The 17,475-nt window shown below is 31.8% G+C and overlaps 1 protein-coding gene across 1 annotated transcript in view; it reads left to right on the forward strand.

Annotated features, from left to right (window-relative positions):
• Window positions 1–17,475, forward strand: part of LOC106680282 (peroxidase) — an 89,234-nt gene that overhangs the window by 27,864 nt on the left and 43,895 nt on the right. The gene's annotated exons all lie outside the window — the stretch shown is intronic.

The following is a 17,475-nucleotide window of genomic DNA, read 5'->3' on the forward strand; positions in this document are numbered from 1 at the left end:
TAAATAAATAAAAGAAATTAAAAATGTGAGAATTTAGAAAAACAAGAATAAAGGATATGACAAGAAAATGGGCTTCTGAAATGCTAGTTTAATTTATATTAATTAATATTAATTTTATTTCACCAAATAATTTATACCCAGATTGACATTTAGACGCAATAGTCACGTCATCTTTACAGACTAACCCACAAGACAGACCTCCGTGTTCCGAGAAAGATATTTCGAAATGCTCTGGAAGGGTTTGTCAGTCACCAAGGTTATGACGTGGGCCTAATTTGTGATTGTCTCGCATTTGAAAACAATGAAACTACTCCAGCGATAGAATTTTTGAATATCAAACCGACATCTATCACGGGTAGGATTTTGCATTCAGATTTCTCTTCACGTACTGTCATCTATGAAGGATTTCGTAGAAAAAATGAGACTATCATAGGATAATTCATGATCGTTGTTTTATAAAACTGACAGTTATATAGACATAAATCAATTTAAAATTCAACGAATTATATTTTAAAAAATCACATTTTTCTTTGGCTTCAAAACATCTTGGCCATAATAACAGTTCATATAAAAAATTATTGAATGTTTTTTTTTATTTATTTCTAAGCCCCAGTGTGTGTAGGTTTTGATATTAGGAGGGGGGTGTTTATAATTGATGAAATCAATCTCTTTTACTGCATTTGATGCATTTTAAGAGGGGACTGTGGAATGCAAATAAGACCGATAAAGATGGCAAAAACTGTCTTGCGTCTGCTATCTGACAGGGCTCACCAGTTAGTACAAGAGTCCAAGAAAAGAAAAAATGCAGTTATCTCACCCCAATTTTTTATTACTTAATTGAAAACTATCTATAATTAACAGTCATAAGTGATGAGCATGCCAAATATAGGTAGGGGGAATAAAAAATGGCAGCTGTTTCAAAACGTTAAAAATAATTAATTTTTTATTCGGAGCTCTATATCTTTACAACTACCAACAACAATAGAAAATCTAAGAGATCATCATTTAAGGTAGTGTAAATTTGCTATAATATAAGCCCTAATAGAGCTATTTACCTCCAATAGTTTTCGAGATATAGCTTTTTAAAATGCAACATTTCATAAAAATGTTGTATGAAACGTACTGAATTAGCAGTAGTTAGTTAATTTATTTTGAGAAATCTATATCTCAGACAGGAACTATGTGACGTACAGATGTCTATTAACATTCAAATTAAAGCAAGTTTAATGAGCTGAGTTGAGTAAGCTTAATGAGTTGTTCGGACAAATTTTTATATGCAAAATTTATATTCATACGTGAATATCATAAAAACTAGAACCCATACGAAGATAAGTGTAATAAACTACTTTATAGTAAGTTACATTCCCTTAATTTGAGTGTTGGCTGACATATGTGCGTCTTATGGGTCTAAAGATATATTTTTTTCAAAAATCCATTATTTTATAGGAACAACTAGAAATTAACACATTTTGTGAACTTATTTGGTCAAATATAATAAAAACTACCAATCCTATAAAGAAAAATGTTATGAACTATTATATAGTAAATTTAACCAGCTTTAATTTGAGTACTGACAGACATCTTTACGTCCAACGGTTTCTGGAATAAAGTTTTTCATGAATTAAACTTATTGTCCGAACAACAATAAATAAATTTATTTTGGAAATATCATGAAAACTACTACTCCTAAGAAGGTAAAGGTCATATACTTAACTGTACATTAAACAAGCTTTAGTTTGAGTGCTAATAGACATCTATGAGTCACATAGTTACTGAGATATAGATTCCTCAAAATAAATTAACTAATTACTAATCTTTCAGTAGATTTTTAAGAAATTTTGCTTTTTGAAAAGCTATATCTCGATAACTATAGGACGTAAATATCTCCATTAGGGCTTATATTTCAGCAAAATTACTCTTCTTTAAATAATATTCTTTTAGATTTTCTAGTGTTGTTGGTAGTTTTTAATATATACAGCTCCAAATAAAAAATTGATGTTTTTTTAAGGTTTTGAAACAGCCGCCATTTTTTATTCCCCCTACGTATACTTGGCAGACTCATAAATTTTGACTATTAATTATACATATTTTTTATTAAAGTAATCAAAAATAGAGTTAACTACCTTCTATTTTTCTTCCCGGCTGTTGTATAAGGTTGTCTTGTCAGTAGGAAAATAGTAGTTGTCAGTCGAGTCCGAGGCTGTATTAAAATTATTTGGTTATGGTACCCATCGAGGAAAAATTTAGTTTTTTGGAAGATCGATGATCCCCCTGTGTAATAATAAAAGAAATATGGTCCGGGTGTGATGAATGAAAAAAAAAAACTCAAATGGTAATAAAATAATTTAATTTGAGCCAACGTTTCGTCCCATGTTGAAGGGCTTAATCGGGGTTAAAAAAGATACAAATACTTAAATGAGGTAAAAAATTAAGCAAATAGATAAAAAAAAAAATTAACAAAGGTTTAGCTAATTATGATAATTTCATGGAAATTGAACATTTATCTCATTTTCTAAACAAATTTTTATTATTTTTTTCTGTGATTATATTCAATTAAATTATTGAATATTTAAAAAAAAATTTTCAAGACTCCATAAACATGAAAGAAAGAAAAAAAAGTATTTTTTTATTACTTCAGAATAATGTTGGTTCAATCTTACAATTAGCTGTATATATAACGTTTTCAAAAATAAACATATGCTTGATTATAAAATTTTCTTTAAAAAGTACTATTTTTCTTATGTTATATTTCATATAGTTTAAATCGAAATTATATTTATTTTAAAAAGGATCCAATGATAAAAGCATTGGTTCAGCAAACTAGAATCCGTTATCTCCTTCCACTTGAAACTCTTCAACCCTTAGTTTCCTCTCTTGTTTTCCTCCACTTTGACTATGGCTGCCTGGTATATGGTGGACTCTCGGCTAATCTCGAATCTAAACTTAAAGGTCTTGAATTGCACAATACGATTTATTTTCGAAATATTAGTATTACGCCGAGCTGAAGTGGCTCTATCCATCCTTCCGATGCCAGTATTTCCTAGCTTCTTTTCTATTCCAAGTAATTAGTACTCAACGCCCCTTTTATATCCTAGAAAACCTGCAATTCAAATTTTCTGTCCAATCCCGTACTATCAATACAGATAAACGGGACTATCTGACATCTACCCTCCACCTCACCGAACTGCTGCGTTTGATAAATCATTTTTTACCCGAACGGCATATCACTGGAACTCCATTCCCTCTAACATACGTCATCTACCAACCCTCCTCTCGCTTCAAACCCTTCTATTTAATTACCTTTTACTTCACCAATCCAGTCCATTATTTTATAGTACATACATTTTTAATTACTTTTTTGTTTTGTTTTTATTCAGTCAGTTAGTTTTTTAATTAATTTATGGTTTTCTTCTCTGTATATAATTAAGCGTGGCCATACTGTTTTGTGACCTATAAATGTTATAATAAAATTAAAATTATCTTTGTAATTGTCCTAAAGGGACCCACTCCCAGAATAGTAAACTATTTTTCATTTTCAAACTTTAGGTCCTTATCCATGTGTCCAGAGGGCTGAAACGTTGAATTTAAAAAAATATATTACCAACTTTTTTTTTCATAAGAAGCAATAATTTGTTTTCCAGGGCGTTCTCAAAACCACATTATAATTATTTGAGTCGTAAAATTTTTTTTATTGTTCTATCTGACTTAATCTACAATCTTTCTTTTTTGTTGTATCTTTTTCACTTGTTTAGTTGCTTAAAAAAAAAGTTTAAAGAGTCATTTGTCATTCATCGTCCATGTCCAGTAGGGGTGACCTTCCCAGCTTCCGTGCTTTGCATGAGTCTTTGCATTTTTTTTATTATTAAAGTTAATCGAGTTGCGCTCTCATTTCACCTCTATATAGAACTAGAGATTGAATTCCTTTGGTTTTCCAAATTTTGAGCGGCTTTCTACCGTTAATCAACAATCAGTCCGGTCTGGATAGTTTATTTTTCGGCCAACATTTTCATGCTTTAGTTTTTCATCAGTTGGAAACAATGTTAACTCTGTTTGGTCGCTTACGCAGTGACAATGACAATCTGGATCGGGTCTCGATCATTCGATTAATCTCTTGATCAGTCACATATTTATTTTTAAGTCCGAAATTGATAAGTCTGAAGTATTACTGCAAATTAATTTAGTAGGATAATACTCAGGGTGGTGGTGAACAAAAGTACAAAATATTAAAATAAACTATTTAATATTAACCAACGTTTCGCTCCTCTATGCAGGGCTTCGTCGAGGATAAATAAAAAAAAAAAAAAAAGATATAAACTTAAAACTAAAACTATAAACTATAAACTAAAAAGATACAAACATTGTAAGATGTGAAGATACAGCCATGTGCGATAGAGTTGTTAATATAGAACTACAGTTATAAATAAAGGGTATTCATGATCTTTACTTTAACATGTTAAAGCGTGTTAAATGGAGATAAATTTCCTTTTCTTACCATGTTAAAACGATATAACATGGTTAGGAATCTGTAACTAGGTCTGTTAAATGGAGAATGACGTCACGCAACAGACCAGCGGAGCTCGTCACGTGGTTTTGTTTTGATTGTGTTAGTATCCTTTTGGATGTTTTTAAAACTAACAGAGTAATGGATGACAATAATAATAATGTAATGACAGTTGTCAATTAGATCATCTTTATTCTCTTCCTCACAAGTCAGATCAACAAGTTACTCAATAGCCAAACTTTCACACAACTTAACATACTTTTCACTTTCTTTAGGCGTGTTGTAATAAATTACTTTAATCAAAACTTAGAAGTAAACAATAGCATGAAGTTTTGGTAGGTAAGGTTATTAAACAAGTATATCAAAAAATTCGCTAGGAGCTCTTATGCATGTGGACTTTAAATATGACTGCTCATCCAATACTTATAACATTTAACATGGTAAAACATATTACATTTAACACAACATCATGAATACCTCTATAGTAGAACAAAGCTTATTAAAAATAGTTACAGATATGGTAAAAAAGTAGGTGTTCTGCTAACCATTTAATTTAGTCCTAAACGAGTTCTTTATTTTCAAAAATCCTGGGATGCAGTTTTTCTAAATCCAATTTTGGTTTCTCCGAAAAAAAAAGAAAAAAATCATTTTGTGAACTTATTTTGGCAAATACATTATTTAAATAATACTATTAAAATTAAATAATATGTATCCAAGTTAAGTCTCAAAACACTCTTCATTATTTCTTTCAAAGTCCAACGTTTCGGCCCACAACCACCCTGGAGGACATTCATAACTATAAATATACACCTTATATCCAACTATTAAACTTTTTTGCAAGCTATTCTGCCTAGGTTTAATAATTTTAGTCAAATTAACCTATTTTGTCACTTTTCCATTCAATTTAAAATTATTTATTTAATTTTATCTTATACTATTACTAGTCACTTATCAAGAATATACATACTATATTCATACGAATAATACCCTCGAAATTTCTCCAACTTTGTTAGTTTGTAAGATTTCTATATTTTAAAAAATTTTCACAGAAGTCAGGTCTAATTTTGCTTCACCGAGGAACAACTTTACAGTTAACCTCATCTAAGTTCTAACAGAGAAGTCCGAAAGTACTTTTAATTTTCACTGCACATAGATATACTTGAAAACGGACATATAAATATGATGCCAAGTTTGGAAGAGTTAATTTGGAGAGCTGGCTGAGTATAATTTTTTTTTCTAATTTAAATTGGTTGCCCCTTAATGTTCCGTACGTAACCGATCTAGCTCGAACCAGATATCACTCCTTCCATTATAAACTCTCTAACCACTCAAACCCCCTAGTTTCTAATCTAGCATCCTCTTCCATTCCTGACAATCCTCCGAGGTGCCTGAAAAGAAGATGGCCACGAGACCAGCTAATGTAAAACGTCCTTAGGGTGCTACTAATGGGTAGTTTCTCTACACGCCTGTAACACTCCAATTTAACTTAGATCAGATTTACTAAATGTATTATAATGTACAGTTGTAAATAGCACTAAATAAATATTAAAAAAAAAAATTTGTTGCCTACATTTATTTTTGTCGTGATCAAAATCAGATAAAAGATATAACTTCTGAGAAGTATTATACGGGGATCTTTTTTTTTTTTTTAATTTAAAAATAATTGTTTCTTAATTTTCCTAATAATTTTTACATATATTACTACCAATTATCTGATGTAATGCCTACGATAAAGGACACGGTTACCCGTAGTGACCAAACACCTCGGCCGAAATAGACTTCTTGGAAGGACCTCTTTGCAGGATAAGGATCAAGGATAGTTTCCACTCCAGGAACCGAAAGGCCAGCTGGCAGACACCTCCGGTTAGTCACCTCCCAGACAATGATCGGCATCCTGAGGACACTAGGTCGAGGACGAGGCTGGGAGGGTCTTTGTTCTCGTTTCGTATTAGGTATATGAGCATTGTATACTAGCATACCATAATTAACATAGAGCTTTAAGATTAAAAGGTAATGTCGACCTTATACATTACTTATTGGTATACAACAGAGTCGGGCAAAAAGCAATTACAATAGATGAATGGAATATGGTCCGGGTGCGGTAAAAAAAAACCTCAAATAGTAAATAATTATACTATTTTATTGAGCCAACGTTTCGTCCCACGTTGCAGGGCTTCGTCAGGGCTAAAAAAGATACAAACACTGTACTTACAAAAAGGAAAAAAGAAAAAACATAAGTGTAAAATAACAGGGGTATAAAATTCTGCATTCTGTCTCATCATTTGATTTGTATTTTTTCTTATTTCATCTCTTTATTTGTACTTTCTTTAATATTTCTTATTATATCTTACTTTTCATTTTATACCCCTGTTATTTTACTGTTTTTTTTCCTTTTTGTAACTATAGTGTTTGTATCTTTTTTAGCCCTGACGAAGCCCTGCAACGTGGGGCGAAACGTTGGCTCAATAAAATAGTATAATTATCTACTATTTGAATTTTTTTTTACCGCACCCGGACCATATTCCATTCATCTATACACACGGTCAATCAATAATCTTCCAGTAATTACAATAGCAATTCCTTGACAATTACTGTAATTGGGAATTACAGTTGGAAATAATTGTAATTTTATTTGTAATTACTTCAGGAACTACTGTAATCGTGGACCCCAGATTACAAGTTGAGCCTATGTTATCATACTAATTATTAATATTATTAAAAAATTATTTCTCCTTAAATTCCAAATAATTGTGATACAATACAAGTAATTTTAGTACTTTTGTATATATATATTGCTATTTACAACACTATATACATAAAAACACATTAAATAAATTTGATATAAGACCAAAATGGAGTGATGCAGGCATGTAGACAAACTACCTATTAGTAGCTCTGTAATCTTATTTCTATACCAGAAGGGCTCGTGGCCATCTTCTTTTCAGGCGCCTCAGAGGTTTGTCAAGAATAGAAAAAGAAGCAAGGTTGGAAACTAGAAGGTTTTGATAGTTAGGGTGTTTATATTGGAAGGATTGATATCTGGTTCGGGCTAGATCGATTACTTATGGAACATTAAGGTCTTTATGCATGATTTTATTTGTGACAAATTAAGGAGCATCCAGGAATTTGGATTGGAAATTTAGTAATTTTGCAATTGTACGTTCAGTAATTTTAATCTCAGTTATAATAGAGTGATACAGGCGTGTAGAGAACTACCCATTGGTAGTACTCTAATGACGTTTTTACACTAGCAGGTCTCGTGGCCATCTTCTATTTAGGCACCTGGGAGGATTGTCAAAAATGGGAGAGGAAGCAAGGTTAGGAACTAGGGAGTTTAAAATGGAAGGAATGATATCTGGTTCGGGCTAGATCGGTTACATATGGAAGATTAAGGTCTTTATGTATGATTTTATTTGTAACAAAGTAAGGAGCATTGAGGATTTTACGAAGGATTTTGGATTGAAAGGATTGGATACGGTTTAGTGAAGCGCCAAAGCTCAGCTCTGTATATAGTCCTTGTTACAGTCATGTAGATCAGTCTTTTGTAATGAAGTTTAGACTGTATTATCTAGTAAGTGCTTTAATAGTCAGGATCGGCGTGCAAGTTTCTGACTTTACAGTCTTATGTGAGGATTCGAAGACAGTCGGAAAATGAAAATGAAATGAATTGTATGATCACAGAGTTGTGTATCGATATATTTTAACATATTTCTATTCTACTGGATTTCAATTTAATTCTAGCTCATTGGGATATCCCCCAATATGTTTTCGCAGGTGCTGAGAATGAGAGTAAAATGGATTATAATATGGAGCGCTTTCCTATCGATTCATTTTAAATTTTAGGATTTCTAACGTACATGTTATCGAAGGTACTGAAAATGAGAACAAAATCAATTTAATTTCCATTTTCAGCACCTCCGAATATATGAAGAGATTCAGGTATTTTTGAAATCAGAATTGTTGAAATGAATCGATCGACGCAAACGCGCTATCATAATATTGTTTTTATTTTTATTCTTTGCTCCTCCGAAAATAAATTAGGGGGTCCGAAATGTATATAAACCCTAAAAGTTAATTTTTTTTATTTTATTTATTTAATGTAATTTACAACTGTACAAAATAATACAATAAATAATAAATATGTTTTATGTTTCATATACACTTGAAAATCTTGGGAAGGAACCACCCATTGGTGGTACTTCAAACATTAATTTAAATTAAAAGGTCTCGTGGCCATCTTCTTTTCAGACGCCTCGGAGGATTATCAGGGATTGTTAAGGATGAAAGATTAAGAATTAATTGGTTAGGATGGTTTAGGAGTTAGGAATGAAATGACGCATATCTGTTTTGGGCCAATTCTGCAACGAATGTTAAGGCCTTTGTGAATGAGTTTATAAAAGTTAAAATAAATTGATACGCAAGCTCGCGATTATAAAATCGATTTTATTTTCATTTTCAGCCTCTCCGATGTAATTAAATTACTCATGTAATGATTCCTACCCAACTCTTGTATACACGGTGTTGAAGACTCGATTTACACTCAATTTAAAAAAAATTTCAATGAAGGATTCTCATAAAAAATGAATTTATGTAAACTATTTTTTTTATCTGACGCGTCCTAAAAGCATAATTCGCCTATAATCACAACCATTAGTTTGTAGTTCTCAATGATTTATGTGGCGATGGAAAATCGGAATAACGTAGGGAACACAATCATTTCTTAGTTAGATCTCTGTAAAAATCCGTAATAATATTTCTTAAGAAGATTTTATAAAACAGGAGCCCAAGGGCCAACTAAAGGAGTTTTATTATTATTATTTATTTATTTATTTATTCATAACCCTACCCTGCCTATTATACGGGTGTTCGCAGCAGTGGGTACAACTCATTGATGCAATTATGACAAACATTTACTTAGCTGTGCACACAGCATGCTCGTGCTACAAAATATATCTTGCTCTTCTACTGAGGCCTTGCTGGTGTAGCTTATTCTACCCAGGGAGAATTGAGTAGAGCCCACAGGTTCCTTCCACTCATACACGAAGCTCTTGTAGTGCGGGTAGTTTTCTTTCTTCATCAGCTCAGGAAGATCGCTCACCATCAGAACTCAACAACAGAGTTCTGTTTCCCTCATCATCTTGGTTCTCAGTGCTTCATAGGCGGTACAGGCAAGTACGACGTTGGGCATAGATGATCGGTGTTTATGCCAGGCGCGGCGAGCTTAGCTCAGAAACCCCTCCCCGCCTCCAAGCCCTCTGAGGAACTGTTAGACCCAGTAGTCGGGGAGGAACCAAAGGTAGGAAAGTTCTTCCTTAGGATAGCCCCTTTTGGGCAATCCAACCACCGTCAGTTCCATTCTTTCAAGGTTTCTTTTCGAAGGACCCTCTTCCATCTGTTAGAGTTTTTACTAAGGCACGCTTGGAAGTTCTCCGGCATTTCCGCCAGACCTTCCCTCTTTATCTTGTGTCGGTAGTTGCTGAAGGAGTTAAGGCATAGTCTTTGCTACTTCGAAACTTCAACGGCGCCGTTTCGAATCCGGCATAGGGGTTGACTTTTGTTTCTGTGGTAGTCCCACGAAATGAAAAATTGATCCCTCTCCCTCACTATGGTCCAAACGTTTGCGGACAGAAACGTTTTCACACACACAAGCACCCAAACAAAAAAAATGGCAGTTTATTTGAGTATGAACCATACATATAAACATTTTTAGTTATCTAACAGCCTACATGGGCGTATCCAGTGGGGGCCAGGAGGAGGCGGCTACGCCCCCCACCGTAGAACTGAAAAAAGTATTTTAATAAAAAATATTTTTCTTGAAGGGGTATTCATGATCTTAAGTTTAACATGTTAAAGCCTGTTAAATGGAAAAGCTTATGTTAAATGGAGAAATATTTCCTTCTTTTACCATGTTAAAACGATGTAACATGGCTGAGAGTCTGTTACTAGGTCTGTTAAATGGAGAATGAAGTCACGAAACAGACCAGCTGAGCTTGTCACCGTTTTATTTGTTGTCGTGTTAGGTTACTTACTCGTAGTTTGTGTTTTATTATTTTTTTTTTTTTTATTTTGTCTTGTGTTTTAGACTTTTAAAAAAAACAATCAGTAGCCAAATTTTTACACTTCTACTTTTCACTTATTTTAAGCATGTTGTAATCACTGTAATCAAAACTTAAAACTAAACAATAACATGAAGTTTTGGAAGGAAAGGTATCTAAACAAGCTGTTCCGAAAATCCGCTAGGAGCTCTTATTCATTTACCTTTTAGCATGACTTTAAATAGGGCTGCTCACAATGGTACACTTATAACATTTAACGCTTGAAGAAGTTTGTCGGGGGGTGCGGTCAGCAAAGAACAACATAAATAAACAAAACCATATTTATTTATTTTATGCCGACGTTTCGACCTGAGTTTCTGGTCTTCATCAGGGGTTGTGTCGTAGAGGAGGGAAAGATTAGTACTCTAATCTTTCCCTAGCAGTACTAATCTTTTCCCAGTACTAGGATTACCAGTACTTGGATTCCCAGTATTAGCAGTACTAATCTTTCCCTCCTCTACGACACAACTCCTGATGAAGACCTGAAACTCAGGTCGAAACGTCGGCATAAAATAAATAAATATGGTTTTGTTTATTTATGTTGTTCTTTGCTGACCGCACCCCCCGACAAACTTCTTCAAGCATTAATCTACGGTCAACTATCTACACCTCAATATAACATTTTACATTTAACACAGCATCATGAATACCCCTATTAATTGTTCCGTATAAACGAAAGACTTGGTATCCTATAATTTTGTCGGAGATTGTACCTTGACTTTAATATAAAGTAGCGGCATTACTAGATAAGCAACGATTTCGACACAGTGACTCTAACGGCTAATCCATTACAGAAATCCATTTACAACGAGAAAGGAAGTATTGCGAAGAACATTAGCTCCTATTTAATGACACATCTGATGGCATTTACCATTTAGTGGAGTTTATCTTGCCACGAGTTTATAGGAGCAGCATTGAGCTGTCCAACTGGGTTCTTAGTTGGAAGGTTAGGTTTCTTGCAAATGTCATGCAGAAATCGATTATTAATAATGATTAACGATGACATGTGTTTTTATTTTTAATTTCTTTTAGTCTGTTATTCTCGATAACTAATCTTTTTAATTAAATAAAAAATAAAATTTTTATCCTCCTCTTCCCCCCAAATTAGAGGTTTTGCGTTTCAAAGTATGTAGAAACCAAAAATTGAATTAAAAGGAAAAGTTTCCACATCTTTCCTCCGAGACTATAGTTTAACGTTATTCACGATCTTTAGTTTAACATGCTAACGCGTGTTAAATGGAAAAAAGTTACGTTGAATAGTGAAATATTTCCTTCTTTTACCAAGATTTTTTTTTGTTTTAATAATTTATTTATTGATATTTACAACTGCATATATATATACACCTCAAGTAAATTTGCTGTAAGTGATGTTATGACATGATAAAAACATGTGGAGAATCTACCCATTGATAGAACTCCAAAAACTCCAATAATATTTCTAGAGCATAATATCTCGAGGCCATCTTTTTTTCAGACGCCAAGGAGGATTATTAGGTAGTGAAGGAGAAGCCAGGTTAGAAACGAGTAGGTTTGGGTGGTTGGGAAGTTTATTATGGAAGGATTGGTATCTGGTTCTGGCCAAATCGGCAACATAAGGGTCATTGAGGTTCTGATGGATGATTTTATTTGTGAAAAAGTAAGGAGCATTAAGGATTTTACGAAGGATTTTGGACTGTAAGGATTGCATTTTTACCAGGTTAAGACGATAGCTGAATCTGTTACTTAGTGTGTTAAATGGAGAATGACGTCAAGAAACAGACCAGCTGAGCTTGTCACCGTTTTTTTTGTTGTCATGTTAGGTTACTTGCTTCTTCTTTTTTTTCTTGTGTTTTGGAATTTTTAAAAAAGACAATCAGTAACCAAATTTTTACACTTCTACTTTTCACTTATTTTGTAATAAATTACTGTAATCAAAACTTAGAAGTAAACAGTAATATGAAGTTTTGGAAGAAAAGGTTACTAAACAAGTTGCTCTGAAAATCCGCAAGGAGCTCTTATCCATTTACCATTTAACATGACTTTAAATAGGGATGCTCGCAATCCTATACTTATAACATTTAACACGGTAAAACACGTCTGTTAAATGGAGAATGACGTCATGCAACAGACCAGCTGAGTTCTACATTGTCGTGTTAGGTTACTAGCTCGTAGTTTGTGTTTTGATTGTCTTAGTATTTGTTTTGGACTTTTTTAAACAATACCATCAGTAGCCAAATCTTCACATTTTTACTTTTCACTAACTTTAGGCATGTTTTAATAATTTACTTGAATGAAAACTTAGAATTAAACAATAACATGAAATTTTGGAAGGAAAGGTCACTAAACAAGTTGCTCAAAAAATCCGCTAGGAGCTCTTATGCATTTACCATTTAACCTGACTTTAAATATGGCTGCTCACAATCCTATACTTATAGTACAAGAGCCTAAGAGGAGAAAAAAAGGCAGTTATCTCACCCCTATTTTTGATTACAATAATGAAAACTATGTATAATTAATAGTTAAAATTGATGAGTCTGCCCAGTATAGGTAGGAGGAATAAAAAATGGCGGCTGTTTCAAAGCGATAAAAAAAACTAATTTTTCATTCGAAGCTCTATATCTTAAAATGTAGGAACAACACAAGAAAACCTAAGAGAACGTCATTTAAAGAAGAATAAATTTGCTAAAATATCAGCCCTAATAGAGTTATTTACATTAAATAGTTTTCGAGATATAGCTTTTTAAGAAGCAACATTTCATAAAAATATTGTATGGGACGTACTGAAAGATCAGTAGTTGTGAATTTATTTTGAAAAAATTAAAGCTAGTTTAATGAGCTATAAAGTAGTTTATGGTGTTTATCTTCGTAGGAGTAATAGTTTTCATGAAATATGCTAATATACATTGATTTATAGTTGTTCGGACAAATTTTTATTTGCCAAATTTATATTCATATGTGAATATCATAAATACTACTACCCCTACGAAGATAAGTATAATAAACTACTTTATAGTAAGTTAAATTCCCTTTATTTTGAGTGTTGGCAGACGTGTGCGTCTTATGAATCTTGAGATATATGTTTTAAAAAATCCAACATTTTATACGAGCAACTAGAAATTAACATTTTGTGAGTTTATTTTGCCACTAAATAAAAGTACTAGTCCTACAAAGATAAACATAATTAACTATTTTGTAGTAAATTTAACTAGCTTTAATTTGAGCGCTGGCAGACATCAGTACGTCCAATGGTTTCTGAAAAAAAGTTTTTCATATACAACTATAAGTCAATTTATTTTAGCAAATATCATGGAAACTACTATTCCTACGAAGGTAAAGGTCATAAACTTCTTTATAGTTTATCCTTTATTATCATTATCCTTTATAGCCATAGCTTTAATTTGAGTGCTAATAGACATCTGTACGCCACATAGTTCGTGAGATTTAGATTTCTCAAAATAAATTAACTAACTATTAATATTTCAGTAGATTTTTATGAAATTTTGCTTTTTAAAAAGCTATATCTCGAGAACTATTGGACGTAAATAGCTCTTTTAAGGCTAATATTTCAGTAAATTTACTCTTCTTTAAATAATGTACTCTTAGGTTTTATAGTTTTGATGGTAGTTTTTAAGATACAGAGCTCCGAATGAAAAATTAGGGTTTTTTGAAATAGCCGCCATTTTTTATTCCCCCTACCTATACTTGGCAGACTCATCAATTTTGACAAGTAATTATATATAGTTTTCTTTAAATTAATCAAAAATTGGGGTGTGATAACTGCCTTTTTTTCTTCACGACTCTTGCAGTAATCGTCTCCGACCTTTCGGAACGGACCTCAGACCCATTGAAGTTCATCAATTTGTAATAATTGTAATTAGTAATTTTCTTAATCTTGTTTTTTTTTTCTAATTTTAATTTTGCTCATATCTAAGGGCCTTTTGTTTTAACTTTGTTCTATATTTTATTTTTTGAAGGTTTCTTTTTTATTTTAATTTTTTTTTATTAACTTAAGCAATAAATGTTTACTATACAAGGCAGCGTGTTTTTTTTGTTCTTTATTTAAGCTTTCCTACAAAGAGACGATTTGAGATGGCTTGGCATTCATTGTACAACGTTTCGGGACAATTTCTTCATACTCATGCCACTTTACAATTCTAAAAATATTAATTTATTTTAATCAACAATTCTCCTCCATGTCATATATGTGTATTTGTAATTCTTCTAATCATATTTACTAAATATTTGCCATATTTTTTAATTTCACTATTGATATCATGTCATCCATATATATTAGTTGAAAATAGTTGACAATATATTTACACTACATTGTTTAATTTATTGTCTTGCACTAGGGGACATTCATGACATTCATCATTAAAGTCTATGTTAAATGTTAAATGCATGAGAGCTCCTAGCGGATTTTTTGATCAAATTGTTTCATAAGCTTTCCAAATCTTCATGTTTACTTCTAAGTTTTCATTAAAGTAATTTATTACAACATGCCTAAAATGAGTAAAAAGTGAAAATTGCGTAAACGTTGGGCTACTTAGTGTCTTGCTGATCTTTCAAGTTGTGAGAAAGAAAATCAAGATATGCTAAATGATAACTGTCGTAATATTATTATTATTATTATTATCATCCATTGCTTTATTAGATTTAAAAACATCCAAAATAATATTAACATACAATCTACGAGCAAGTAACCTAACGCAACAAACAAAACGGTGACAAGCTCAGCTGGTGTGTTGCGTGACGTCATTCTCCATATAAGACCTAGTAACAGACTCTCAACCATGTTATATGTTATATTCTTTTAACATGGTAAAATAAGGAAATATCTCTCCATTTAACACGCTTTAACATGTTAAACTAAAGATCATGAATACCCTAGTAGTGGTGTATTGATCTCTCTCTTTAACACAAACCAATGCTCTATATTGGACATTACATCTTTGGATTATTTTTTTTTTTACTGGAAAATATCGGTCTCGCCTATAATCTTCCTGAAAAAATCCTAAACATTTAGCAAAATATTCCATCAGAATCGGATGAAAGAGAAGGCAGTGAAGTACAAACAAACAAATATCGATTTTTATATATTGAATGTTTGTTTTTTTTCTTTTTTATCTAAGCCATGATGAAGACCTGGAATTCTGGGTAAAACGTCGGCTTTTTGTGTTCTTCAGTCATCTTATCATATTTACTTAAAAGTTTTTAGAAAATCAAACAAATCTAAAAATTGATTGGTTATATTTCTAGTAATCAACTGTGATGCCTGACAACTAAACTCAATTATTAAGATCTATGCAATAGCTTAAAATAAAACTTAATAGATGGTGAAGTTGAAAACTACAATCGTAATAACAGTGAAGTGGAAATTATTTTGAAATCGTGTGGGCATTGACAGTTCCCGGATGTTCCAACTGGTAAATGACTATTTCAATCTTCAATGCCAGTCATAAAAAAGTAGATTTATTTTCTTTTTTAAACTTTTTTAAAATAAAAAAAAATCTTTCTTCAAATGTTTTAGAAAATTGTGTATAATTTTTAAGAGTACAAATAGTAAAGAAACCCAATTTTTCTTTTCTACTTTTCTGTTTTTATAAATTGAAAGCCTTCGGCCATATTCGATTTCTTAAATCTGATTTCACAGGTTTTTAAAAGAATCAGATGAAATTTTTTTAAAAATATTAATAATGCAATTAAGTGGGAATTATATTATAGGAAGTGATAGCTGGCTGGAGGTAAAATATGATAACTGACAAAGATCTTAATGATAAGAAATTTTTTGTTTATAATTTATTTATAATATTAACAACTGTATTTAAATATATACAACCAGTAACCTTGTTATTTGTTATAAAATACATATTATACAAACATGTGGATAATCTACCTATTGATAAAACTCCAATAACATTTCTAGAAGAGAAGATCTCGAGGCCACCTTCTTTTCAGACGCCTTGGAGGATTATTAGGTAATGAAGGAGAAGCCAGGTTAGAAACAAGTTGATTTGGGTGGTTGAGAAGTTTATCATGGAAGGATTGGTATATGGTTCTTGCCAATTCGGCAACATACGGAACATTAAAGTCCTGATGGACGACTTGATTTCGATTTTAGACTATAAATTAAATAAGGAAAAAATAACCAAATGAAATTAAGATGATAAAGGCATACCTATTTAAATCCTTAGTGCATTCCCGCAATACCCGCTCGCGGCTTTCAGACTTATATGTAACTGCAGCCATAGGTAGATCTTTCCTCTTCCTTCTGGAATTCCATCCCCTCCATTATTCATAGTTCCAAAACCTTTCCACTCTTCGAATCCTGTATCTTCGACTACCTTATGTTCACCCAATTCCGGAAGAATAACAATTGAAAGTTCCAGAAAAGCTTTTTTATATTTTCTGTATTTTATGTCTCAGATTTTCCTTTATAATTGTAAATATGTATATTAGCAGAAATTATATCTTTTCATTTATTATCTTTCTTTTCTTTTTATCTATTATTAGGAATCATCTTATGTTTTATGACATGTAGTTTTATTTTATTTGTACTATCATTATATTATATATTCTTTCAATTATTGTTGTTTATTTGAATCTTTTCAAATTCATTGTTTTATTTTATTTTATGACGTTTTGTAATTTCATCTATATTTTGTATTTTAATTTTTACTATAAGGCTCTAAAGCCTAATTTTGGCGCCTGTATGTTATTCTAAAGGGATCAATCCCAGAATAAATAATGATTATTATTATTATTACCTACACCTATGTGTGTATAATATACTTAGTTCAAGTATTAAATTTTGTGCAGGAAAAACTCAAAACGTTCAATATAAAATTTGTTTCATATTCCATGATTCAAATTCCTGTTTAGGTTTTGTGGAATTTGAAG

The sequence above is a fragment of the Halyomorpha halys genome, unplaced genomic scaffold (assembly GCF_000696795.3).
Source record: "Halyomorpha halys isolate HHAL.00 unplaced genomic scaffold, Hhal_1.1 Scaffold16.1, whole genome shotgun sequence".
NCBI classification, from domain to species: domain Eukaryota; kingdom Metazoa; phylum Arthropoda; class Insecta; order Hemiptera; family Pentatomidae; genus Halyomorpha; species Halyomorpha halys.